Source organism: Falco punctatus (genome assembly GCF_963210335.1).
Source record: "Falco punctatus genome assembly, chromosome: 3".
NCBI lineage: Eukaryota > Metazoa > Chordata > Aves > Falconiformes > Falconidae > Falco > Falco punctatus.
In genome coordinates, this window is record NC_137582.1 from 98,587,700 (window position 1) to 98,599,244 (window position 11,545).

General features: G+C 39.6%; 1 protein-coding gene across 2 annotated transcripts in view; it reads left to right on the forward strand.

Moving 5' to 3' along the window:
- Nucleotides 1-11,545, forward strand: part of RNF182 (ring finger protein 182) — a 279,878-nt gene that overhangs the window by 14,378 nt on the left and 253,955 nt on the right. The gene's annotated exons all lie outside the window — the stretch shown is intronic.

The following is an 11,545-nucleotide window of genomic DNA, read 5'->3' on the forward strand; positions in this document are numbered from 1 at the left end:
GGGACAGGAAGGAGGGAGGCATGTCACAATAACACATAGAAAGAAACTTTCTGAGTTTCTTCTTTCTAATGCAGTTTTGTTATTCAGATGTGGCTACGAATAAGTTGAACAGCCTTCCGAGCTTTGTTCCGTGTTAAAAATTAAGTTGTCTGCCTATTTTTCTGTTTCAGTAATGTAAAATTATTCATAAAAAGAAACATCAGTTGTGCCAGTCTTGTAATTTGTTTTCAGTTTAATAACATTAATATGGTGCTTGGCTTGCTGTTTGTCATGTATATAGATAGCTCATATAGTGTGTGTACATGTATTTGAAACTGTAGGTCTCTTGAGAGGGTAACAGCTTTTCTGTAGTTTTCTGTATGTGTGCACACATACATTTATATATGCTACCCTCTCAAGAGAGCTATAATATTTTAAATTATGCTAATATATGCATGTATATTTATATTTGCCAGAGAGACCAAGAGTGTAAATTAACATCACAGATACATGTGCGGAAACTGCCTCCATACAGTGCTGTAAATTACTGCACAAACAAGTTCATCCCTGTCACCTTTTGTTTGCCTGTTGCTCAAGGAAAAGAAGCAATTTCACACAGTATGATCAGTAAAGAGCAGTTGTGGACATAATTCTATGCAGGTGTCCAAAAAAGAAGTATCTATCCACTGACTGTAAAATATTAACTTGTAACAAACAATCCTGCTGCATATTTGATGCCTCCTCCTTTTTACTGCTTCACTCTCCACCTCTTTCAATAGCAGTGTTGTGTCCTTATGCTTAGTTTTGTCACACCTTTTTTTTTTCATTTATGATCTTGTCTGTGTGAGTACAGAAAAGCCAGCCTCACTGGAACACAGATATTTTTTAAAAGGTGTTTCAAAGAGTTACCCTGTATGTTTTATTTTGCTGCTCACACACTAGCAATGTTAACCAAGGCACTGATAAAGAGCAAAAAAAAGCATGACAGAATGTTATGACAAAAATAACTCCTAGGAAACAACAACAAAAAAAATACAGTGATGAGCACATGACTGTCTGTGTTGAAAAGTGAAGTTTAATATTACCCCATTACTTCTGGCCCAGAGCTCTTTTGATCATGTTTGAAGAATTGCATTTGTCTTGGGACATTTGGAGTATTGACAAGGGGCAATTTGAATCAACATTTGCTTTGATATTTGTATATGCATACAACTTAAATTCAAGTGTGTCTGTGTTATAGTAATGTACATAGCTGATGGGTTAGATTCATTATTTGCTGTTAAAATGTTAACAATATCTTTGATGGACAAGATGCAATACAGCCTTTGCTGTGCAGAATTTAGGATCTAAACTGACAAGTGCAGCAGGTAGGGTGTGTCAGAAAATTCTGGAGAAGGAGATTAATATTAGTTGGCATCAGTTTTGAGTCAGAATGGATTGGAATGGTTTGCTGGGTTTGGGGGGGGGGGTGTTTGTTTTGGTTTCTTTACGGTAGGAAAGATGGAAAATATAGGTCTTTGGGGAAGAAATATGAATTAGGAGTGGGATTTCTGGACTGGCATGTGGATGAGAATGAATTTCTGTCCTGGAAGTATGCCTATTAAAATACCAAACTCTGCACTACCAGTAGACACTGCAATGTTCAGATCAAATTTTCTAGAGAATACACTGAAGGAGTGTGGAGTACTCAGATAATAGGCAAAGTCTGAAAGACTTGTAGAAAAAAAATCAAACTGAACCCATATATTGCAAGATCATATTGTTCTGAGAGGAGAAACAAATCTTAGGAAAGCAATTTCATCAGCATTCATGGCACTAAGCAGTGGCACAATTCCTGTGAAGCCTGCTCCAGAAATGACGTCATTTGTCCACTGTGACATACTGGGCCACTCAGACTGGCACACAAATGCTGAGCAGCTGCCCCACACAAATCCAGTTGCGTATCTCCATCAAAAGAAGGTCTCTAGTCAGACATGTGAATGGGTTATTCACCCATCTGCAAAAAGAAATGCAGTGTGCCAGGCAGCAAACAGCAGGCATCATACATTCACTGATGAGCAAAGTTACAATGAGGAAACCACAGGGAATTGGTTGATAGGAAATGGGTGAAGACTGGGGGTCTGTTCCCTTAAACCCGCTGGTTCCAGTGAGGACACGGACAAAGCTCACTTCCTGTGCACAGCTCCAGATATCCATGAAACATTTTTTTTCCCTCCCAATTTTTCTTTCGCATAAGCAAAGAAATGGCACTGCTGCACCGGAGATGGTCCTTAGCCTGGTGGAGTCTGAGAGGATGGGGACTGAAGTGGGACATCTCTGCGCTGCCTCTCCGCAGTGCCAGCTGCCCTGGAAAGGCTGAGGTTGAGAGCTGTGGCCGTTGCATTCCCGCAGCTGGCTTTTAGGCTCTGGGATATGACAGGCAAGATAGGCACAGGTCACACCAGTTTTAGAGTTTCTCTTAGTTACATTTGGAACAGAAAAGGGCTGTTGTTACGGAACAGAAGAGCACAGAGCCATCTTTGATCCTCTGCCTAGACTGAGTGAATTAGCTAAATGGTGAATATCTCGCATTGTGCAATCATTATTGTTCATCATTGTGACAGGCCGGAAAGAGCTAACATAATAATTAATACAAGGCATTGTGATAATGGCATTGTGTCCCAGCTTAAAATTGTTTAAAGGGAGATTCTCTTTTATTTAAGTAACTCCCTGATCATTCTGTTAAATCTTTCTTTTCTTCAGTCTTGAATAAGCATTTAAATACAGAGATCTTGTGTCCTCTGGCTGAAGTGGGCTTACAGGCAGGGAATGTCTGTGTGTATGTGTGTGTTACTCTTTCTCCCTCCCTCGATATCCTTTTAGAGAACTGATTGTAGGGCACAGTTATGACTGAATATTTTTTTCAAACATCAGATAAAACTATCTAGCTAATTATTATTGTACACATATGCTACTTGTAGATGAAAACACTAATTTATCAATATAATATTCAAAGAAATATATCAAGCTACTTTTCTTCTGCATTAACTGTTTTATTCCAGTTGAACAACAGTCACTGGCAACAGTATTCTACCTGATGTGGTTACTTGGACGAGGAGATAGTAGTGCTCATTTTCAATGTGAAAATTGCAATTTCAGCTTTTATCCTGAAGTATCACATATCTCTGTATTTTCCCCAGTATACAGTAATGTATATTGAAGCATAGTGTGTGAGGCAACACACTCCCTCCTCTGTATTCGTTCTTGGAAAACGCACTATACATTGGACCTGCTTTTGAAAATCAGAATAATAAAAAAGTAATAATTACAAAGAAAATAGTCTGAAAATATGACCGTTCTTGTAAAAATATATAGATATAAAATTTATTTGATCGTGCAGTTGGTGCATGATTCAAGTAAAAGTAATCAATCAGTCTTGTTTGTATGTTCCTTTCAGTGTTCAGTGTTTTACTGACAGCATTGTGGATGTGTAATGAATAGAAGCCCATGGATGAAGACAGTCACACGGGAAATTGTGTTCAGTGCCTTTGCTAAAACTGAGGACACTCCCTTAATGGCCAGCCTCATGGTAGAGGTAGGGAGGAAATTGCCACCCTCAGGCATGACTAGACCCCAAGCTATGACCCAGCTGGCAACACCTTATAGGTGAGGCATAAAACGTCATCTGCCAAACAGACTCGGGGAGAGTTTCATAAAACTTACGGTAGTAACCAGCATTTCCAAGAGGGTATGTTTTTAGTTAGGGGTTATGGAAGCTGAGGGTGTATGTTAAGCTAGCATTGTTTCTCCAGAGCAGCGCTGTGCTCTGTACTGACCACAGGAGCTAGGTGTCAATGCCTGTCAAAGGTCTCATATAATCTACTCAATTTGCTGTCCCTTGTGTGGCTCTGAAGACCTTCCTTATCATCTTATGTTGGCTTTGTGTGTGGGTTAGCAGTGTGCAGGGTATGAGAGTTTGCCTTGGATCTGCCCTCTGAATCGGTGAAAGAGCCAAGGGGGATATGAATGAATTCTTTACTGTGACTCAGGTTTTGGAACAGGTGCCCAGAGGGGGTTGTTGACCTCCCATCATCACTGGAGACATTCAAAACTGAAAGGGACAAGACCCTGAGCAACTGTAACTTCAGACCTGACTACTTTTGTTGAGAATTGCAGTGGGAACCTTAATGGGTGTGAATGATGTTGTATGGGTGTGGAAGCACCATAGTAACGATGGGAGAAGGACTATAAGAATGGCTGTTGATGGCACCCAGATTAGGACATCAGGATAAAAGGACTTATCTACATGCAGCTTCTCAGGACACCCACTTCAGGAGACAGATCAGTGAGTAAATCCTGATGACTCACAGAGGCAGGACAATAAGAAGAGGTTGTTTGCTGTTAGTGCCTAAAGACAACAGAAAGGCACATCCAGCCGTAGTACATAATTGCCAGCCTAAAAAGCAGCCAGAAGGTAGGATGAGGACTGGATAGCTGGCATCCCTTGTCCACCATGTCATTACAAGGAACGTGTCTCCATTGTGAAGGCTGGACAGGCTGTTTGGTTAGAAACACCTTGGTGCTTGGGAGTACATGAGTTGCAGCGAGATCAACACCTTCCCATTCTGTAAGAACTCCTGTTGACCTCTGGTAAACTGTTGGTACACAGTGTTGCAATATCGGTCTTTAGACTTTTCAGGAGGTGAGGTTTCAACCAGGTGACCTCCAGAGATTCCTTCCAATCTAAATTATTCAGTGATTCTGTCACTTGAATGCAGGCATTAGTGGTGTATGTTTCATGATCTCCACTGCATGGGAGGTAAGATTTCTGTAGTTTTATGGTCCTTTCTTAGATCTTACATTTTTGTCTTCAGTTGTTCCAACTACCAATGTCCTCACAGGTAAGGAATAGAGTTTTTTGTTTTCTTTTTTAAAAATTTGAGTCACCCAGAAAGAAAAAAAAAAAAACAAACCCTGAAGCATTTTCAGAGCGTACAAGTTAGTTTTATTTTCCGAAGAGGGGTTATTTTGACCATGTGTTAAATAGTCTTGCCCTTGAAAAAAATCCATTCAGTGGATCTTTTTGATCAGAAGTCTGTAGACCTCTGAACTTCAGGGAGCTGGGATTGAAATGTCATCTCAGTTGTTGACTGAGACAGGATCAATCACAAACAATGAGGAGTATATATCCACTTAAAAATACAGTGCCCAGACTGAACTCCTCAATTTGCAGACTTCATCCTGTCATGTTCTTCCCTGTCTGGGGCTGATTGTGTGAGGCTGGAGCCACAAATAATGTCTCTCATTCATCTCTACTGTAATGCTGCTGTACATATAGAATAAAGGCATGTTTCTCAGAATCATGCACATCTGTCAGCTTTAGTGCAGATCAAGAGTTGTGCTTATTGGTTTGCTTGTTGTCTGAGAAAGTTTTAAAACACTAAATGATCTGCTATGAACCCATTCACCTGCTCCTTGTCCAGCCTTTACCCTTAACAGAATTTCCTGTTAAAAGAACCAAGCCATTTGTCATGTTGGTGGTCTGATAACTCAAGAGAGTAAATGTTGTGAATGCATCTCTTCCCTGCATCGCTCTCCTCCCTCCCCAGTCTCTCCTGTTGTGGTTTTTTTTGTTTTGTTTTGTTTTATAGCTACTGTGATTGCTCTTGATAGTGAGAGAATTTGGTTATACAACAAAATAAAACAGTTTTCTCCTGAATTTTGCTTTAGCTGGTTCTCTTAACATTTCACTGTAGCTATTTTACTGGTATTTGCAGTATCAAAATGAATTCCATATTTTGTTCCTACCCTCTCCTGCTTTGTCATTATGTTGCTATTTATCATGTTCATTCCTATTAGCGTAGTGGGCAACAGAAGCTATACCTCATCTCTCTCTTTCTTTGCATATTCAGATTAGTACCAATTTTTCTTATAGTCTATTCTTGTATAATACACAAAATTTTCTTAACCTTCCACCTCTGCTTATGCCTTAATACTTTCTTACTCTGACTCCTGTAACCTGTAACATTTAATCTGTGACCTACTCTTTCCTGGCTGACTTGACACTTCTGTTGCTTCCCTTCCCCTTACCTAAACCCCTTGTATCTTTTTTTTGTCCATCTTTGGTCAACCATATAATTCTGCCTCTCTGTAACTCACCACAATTTTGCCTTATGTATTAACTCAAACTTGGTTTTATTACATTCAAACCTTCTCGCCCTGTGCCTGCTTTATGCCGTGTTCCTTGGCATGTGAATTTCCAAACTGGTTTTCCTAAATTTTCTTCACTTGTACTTTCCTCCTTCTCTCCACTCTATACATAAACCTGTTTGATTCATCATACTGCTGCCCTATTTTTCTCTGATTCAACTCTCTTCTGTAAGGATCCCAAGACTCTGACATAGCAATCTTGTAAATTGTGTTACGTGCTCAGTTACACTCATGCAGCATCAGTAACTGAATGGAATTGAGCTCAGTGGCTTTGCACAGCTATAAGCAAGGGTAAGATTTACTGCAGAGTATAGAAAAGGTAGTGGGCATTTACTTTGAAGACCCTTTTTTGTTCCACTTAGATCTAGTGCTTAGTGATGTCGTTACTGAAGTGTCGCTGCTGCAATGTCTTTAAAAATAATTACAATGCATAGTGCTTTAGTTTCCTTTTCTGAGTAACTAAGTTATCTTACCACATGGATTCTTATTAATGGTGAGTGGGATCTAAAGTTCTTTCAGAACCATGAGTGTTATAAGCCAGAGGGTTCCCACTGGTATGGTCACAGAGTATGAGACACATCTGAGGCTGTAGTATCTCTTTTGGACGTGATGCCACGTCTGTGTGAGTGTATCAGATACTTCATTCACATAACGTTCGATCAGTAAGTCCTTCAGACTTGATATCCTGCCAGTGGGGCTGCCACAAATTGTGTATTCATAAACGGTGTCCTTGAGATCTTGTCTGCTCCCTTCTGCACAATCCACAGTATTAAAAGAAGTTTATCTTTTTGGGTCGGGAACAGTATCCTGCAGTTTTTATGAATTACTGGATGCCATCATAGCTCTTTACTGATGATGTTCCCTGGTTGGAGTTATATATTGTGAAGCACAGTTTTTTCCAAGATTTAATAATGTGGCAATTAAAAAAATAATTTTTTTCCCAGTAACAGAGCCAAGGAGAGATTAATGTTTGGTTGTGTTAGTCTCTTAGTCAATTCAGTCTGCCTTTTGCCTTAGCAGGGGTGACAGATTTAGGAACTGAATAAATGAGGCAGTAACAAATTTTAGGAATATCAAAAAGGTTTTTGTTCTATGAAACAGAAACCAAAAAAAAAGCATACAGTTTTCTTCTAGTGCTTAATTCTACCAGCTTTTTCCATATTACCCCAATATATAGGAATTTTGCCTGAAAAAGGTTTGCATGTACATCCTAAGAAAATGTTTGCATCCAGGATTTAATTCCTGCTGTCATTTTTCAAGCTGAACTCAGTAAGATTGTGAACTAATCCCTCAAGTTAAGTTTTTCTTAACACATCTTTAGAACTACTGGCTACCATAAGGAAAGCAACAGGAAGAATACTTTTTTTCCCAAACAAAGGGCTTTTTTAAGACAAAAGCCGATGTGATTTGTTCACATTGTATTTGCAAGTGTTGCATATTGTTTGGTTGAATCACTCTTGATTTACACAAGAGGATCTAGTTTAACAGTACCTTTGTCTAATGAATTATCTATATGCCCTGTTATCATTTTGCTACTCAAAAGGCTTTTAACCACTCTGACCTAAAAGTGAAGAATACTTTGATTGCTATGCTGTACCATAAATTGCAACACTGAAAATGTTGTACAGAGCTTTGTATTTTATGCAGTTGAATGGGATCATTGAAAGCTAGAGGTCTGGGCATAGATAGTGTGATATTCTATCACCTTTTGCTGTAGAAAAGGAATGTCTTATTAAGAAGGCAAAATTGCCACTACTAGCTGAAGTGAATCAGAAATTTCAGTCTGAATCATTCAGCCAAAAGAATTTCACCAAGGGTTAGGCATGTTCTGGCTGTCCTTTCCCAGATACTCTCATTCAGTGTGCGACTACGCAGATAGCTGTCGTTTATCTGAATACATGCACTGCATTTGGTACAAGAAAGCAGCTTTGTCATCGTCAGTCGATCTTAGGTGTGTATTTAGAATTTTTTGTTTGTTTCTTTAAAGCCGTAACTGTTAGCATGTTCCATGAATCTGCGATCTGGAAAGTTCTGTTTGAATTCCACGCTTACAGTTTGGTCATTGGACTTGATCTGGTATATAAAACTGTGGCCTTGGCTGTGTGATGTGTGATTGGCTTTTTGCAGCAGTCATTTGGTCTGGTGAATATGCTTAACATAAAATTCACTGTTGGGGCAACTGCTTCTCCCTCAATCCACCTTTGTCTCATGATCTGTCCATATAGCAGTGTTCTGTGAAGGCCATTCAGAAACGGGAGTCTCTCAGGGGAAACATCATGACAAAGTTTCTCAAGCCTTCTAATGGAAGCTTTGTTGCTTCAAACACTCAAGACATTAATGGGCATGACAGAACTTTAGAAGGCATCTGTGTGGAGGAACAGAGCCAGACATGATGTGAATAGCAAGATTTGCGTATAGTTTTGAGTAAGTTGAGATGAAAGTCTCCATTTTCCATGGCTACTGATCCTCTGAGATACCCGGTTCAAACGGAGGCATATCAAAGTCTGGAAACTCTGAGAATGAAAGGTCAAACTTTTACTGTCTTCTAGGATATCTCCCACCACATTTCAAAATGCAGTCTTCTGTAGCTTAACACCGTACAGTGATGGCTTACAGATAAGTAAGATAAATTAGCACAGGTTGTAGACAAACCTGAGCGTGTTAGCACAGGAAGATGGAGTGGAAAATGGTACGTAAGTTAGGCTGAATCTCCTGTGAAGCAGATTAACATAGCCCATCCAGAGCTACATGTACAGCTAGGTTGCTTCCCATACCAGGTCTGGCTCAGTTATATCCACACTGCACTGCCATTTAAAGTGTAGGTGTACTCACGGTTGCAAAATATATCCACCACAATTAATGGGAAATGCCCTTCAGCACTTTCTTAGGGTGCACTTTCTCGGAGAGCCCTCCAGAATCAGAGAAGGACAAATAAGAGCTCTGAAGTCCTCAAGCAGTACTGTAATCATTTGACTCTGGAGAAGACACTAGAACTGGATTTTACTCAATTTCACAGAGAGCTCCTTCTGTCAAGGAGCCAAGCCCAAGGAAAAAGGTATATCTTAACTCGCTGCAAATTATGTGTTCTGCTTGCAAAGATGTGAAAAAGTCAGATTCACAGTAGATGCTATGCTGCCTTTTGCACTGATTATTAGTGCAATACTTGTAACTTTATAAACTGTGGTCTAGTAGGCTAACAAACAGCAGTATGCTTTACCAGTCCTTCAAACATGGAGCTTTCCATGGAAAAGTAATAGCATAAATAAAAACTAATGCTTCTTAGCTCCCTAATAGATACTACATTTCTTATAGGTTTTTTTTTCCTAGTTCTTTGCAAATTGTATGCATTCAGCACACTGGAAATGAAGACAGTGAAATACGTGTTATCCCCTAATGTCTAGTAAATAAGGTCACTTACTAATGCATTTTTCTAGTAGTTTTCTTTTTGGAAAAGAGGCTTAGGTTGTAGAACATTCAGAGGCCTCCTATTCACTGGCTTAAGTGAAAGCAGAACAGAGGAGATTCATTATTTAAAATATTTTAAAGAAAACTATCATTTAAAACATTTGGTATTTTAAGATGTTCTTGGTTGTGTTTCTGTTTTATCAAAAATCTTTTCTTAATTAGTAGGAGGCAAGAAATGTTTTTAATTTCCTGCTTTATTCCACAAGCCTCAGCCAAGCTGCTCATTTGTGATACTGTATGGAAAACCTGATATCCTTGGGAATACTCACTGAAAAGCTGCTGTGTGATGTTGGGATTTATATTACATTAAGTGAACATTCAGAACTTGTTAGGGCTCTGTTTTCTAGTTTTTCTAGCCTTGTACTACACGTTGCAAAAACTAAAATCCCCATTCATTATTACCAGTTAAAAAAATACTAATACCTGGTCTCGGTTATTAACTTACACTAAACCAGGTAAATAGGCAAGTGTAATGACTCTCTGTGGACTGTATTGCTTTTTAAACCTTTAGAATTCCATTTTGTGTTCTTGCTATCTCTTCTGTAGTGGTTGTTTGTCCCTTTGTTTCTAATTAGTTTAATATACAAGCTGTGTTTCTGAACATGTCTTGATTACTTCCAAAATTTCTGAAGCAGTGCTTTCCTCTCCTGGATTTCGTATTTTAAATATGTGCAATGAGCGCACTTCAAACATTTTGATTTAGTTTAATCTTTCAACTATTGTATTTATAAATGACATCAAAATGCTGTAGCTCTGCTCAAAGCAAGGACAATTTCATACCCTCCACTGAGTTTGTGAGACTTGACCAGTGTAACTCTTCGGGATGATGGAAAGTTTGGAGAGTCCAGGTTGTCCTTGTCCCAAAATAGAATTAGGCGAACCCTTGCTGAAACATATTTTCCAACTGCTTTGCAGGTTTGTATTGATCAGTTTTAGACTTGACTGGATTAGCTGCCATTGTGGCGGCATATTTCTATCAGAAACACATGTGAGGGAGTTATGGTGCATTCTTAACTGTATTTTTGATATGTGCTATGGACAAACTGCTTCCTTCTGCCTCTCTTATCCAGTCCAAAGGGCACTTCAGGCCTAAACGCGCTCCTAGAAGTAACCCTAGCCTCAGGGCAACCCCTGGTGGCCATGGTGCCTTCAGAAATACCCAGAGAATGTCATATTTCAGTTCATCCTCAGCAGATTCCGCTGTACTTTAGGAATAGTGTAGGATGGGATGATGTACACATAGTAAGTACAACCAATTTTTCTTTTGCCCACTGAGGAAAATTTGACCCAAAGTCTGAGGTCTGGCGAGGGCTACCTCTTCAAAGCTAACTCTCAAGGAGACATTGAGACTAGCGATGGAGAGGATTTCTCTTGGGAAAGCAGTCATACCAGTGGTTCCTTACAGAGTGTAGTAGTTTCTGTGTTATTGCTGTATATAGAGTCTCAGACCATGAGGATTCTGTCCTTTGCTTGAAGTACTCCATCCAGTAGCACTTAAACTCTTCCACTGACAGTTCATGATGGGTAAAAAATACCACATTTCACTGCTAAATAACGTGTTAAAAGCAGAGCAATTTCCTATCAGTCTCCCTGAAGTTTAAGTCCTTTATAAGCATTAATCTGAGTTCAGTAAATCTCACCAGCAGAACACTCCAGTGATCCTGGGACTAGTGGTGTACTTCATGGAGCTCTGACAGTGCCAGATCACTCACACTAGTTACCGAGACACCTTGTTGTGGTTTAACCCTGGCCAGCAACTAGGCCCCATGCAGCCGCTTGCTCATTCCCCCCACAGTGGGATGGGGGAGAGAATCGGAAGGGTAAAAGCTCATGCGTTGAGACAAGGACAGTTTAACAAGTAAAGCAAAAGCTGCACACGCAAGCAAAGCAAAGCAAGGAATTAATTCAGTGC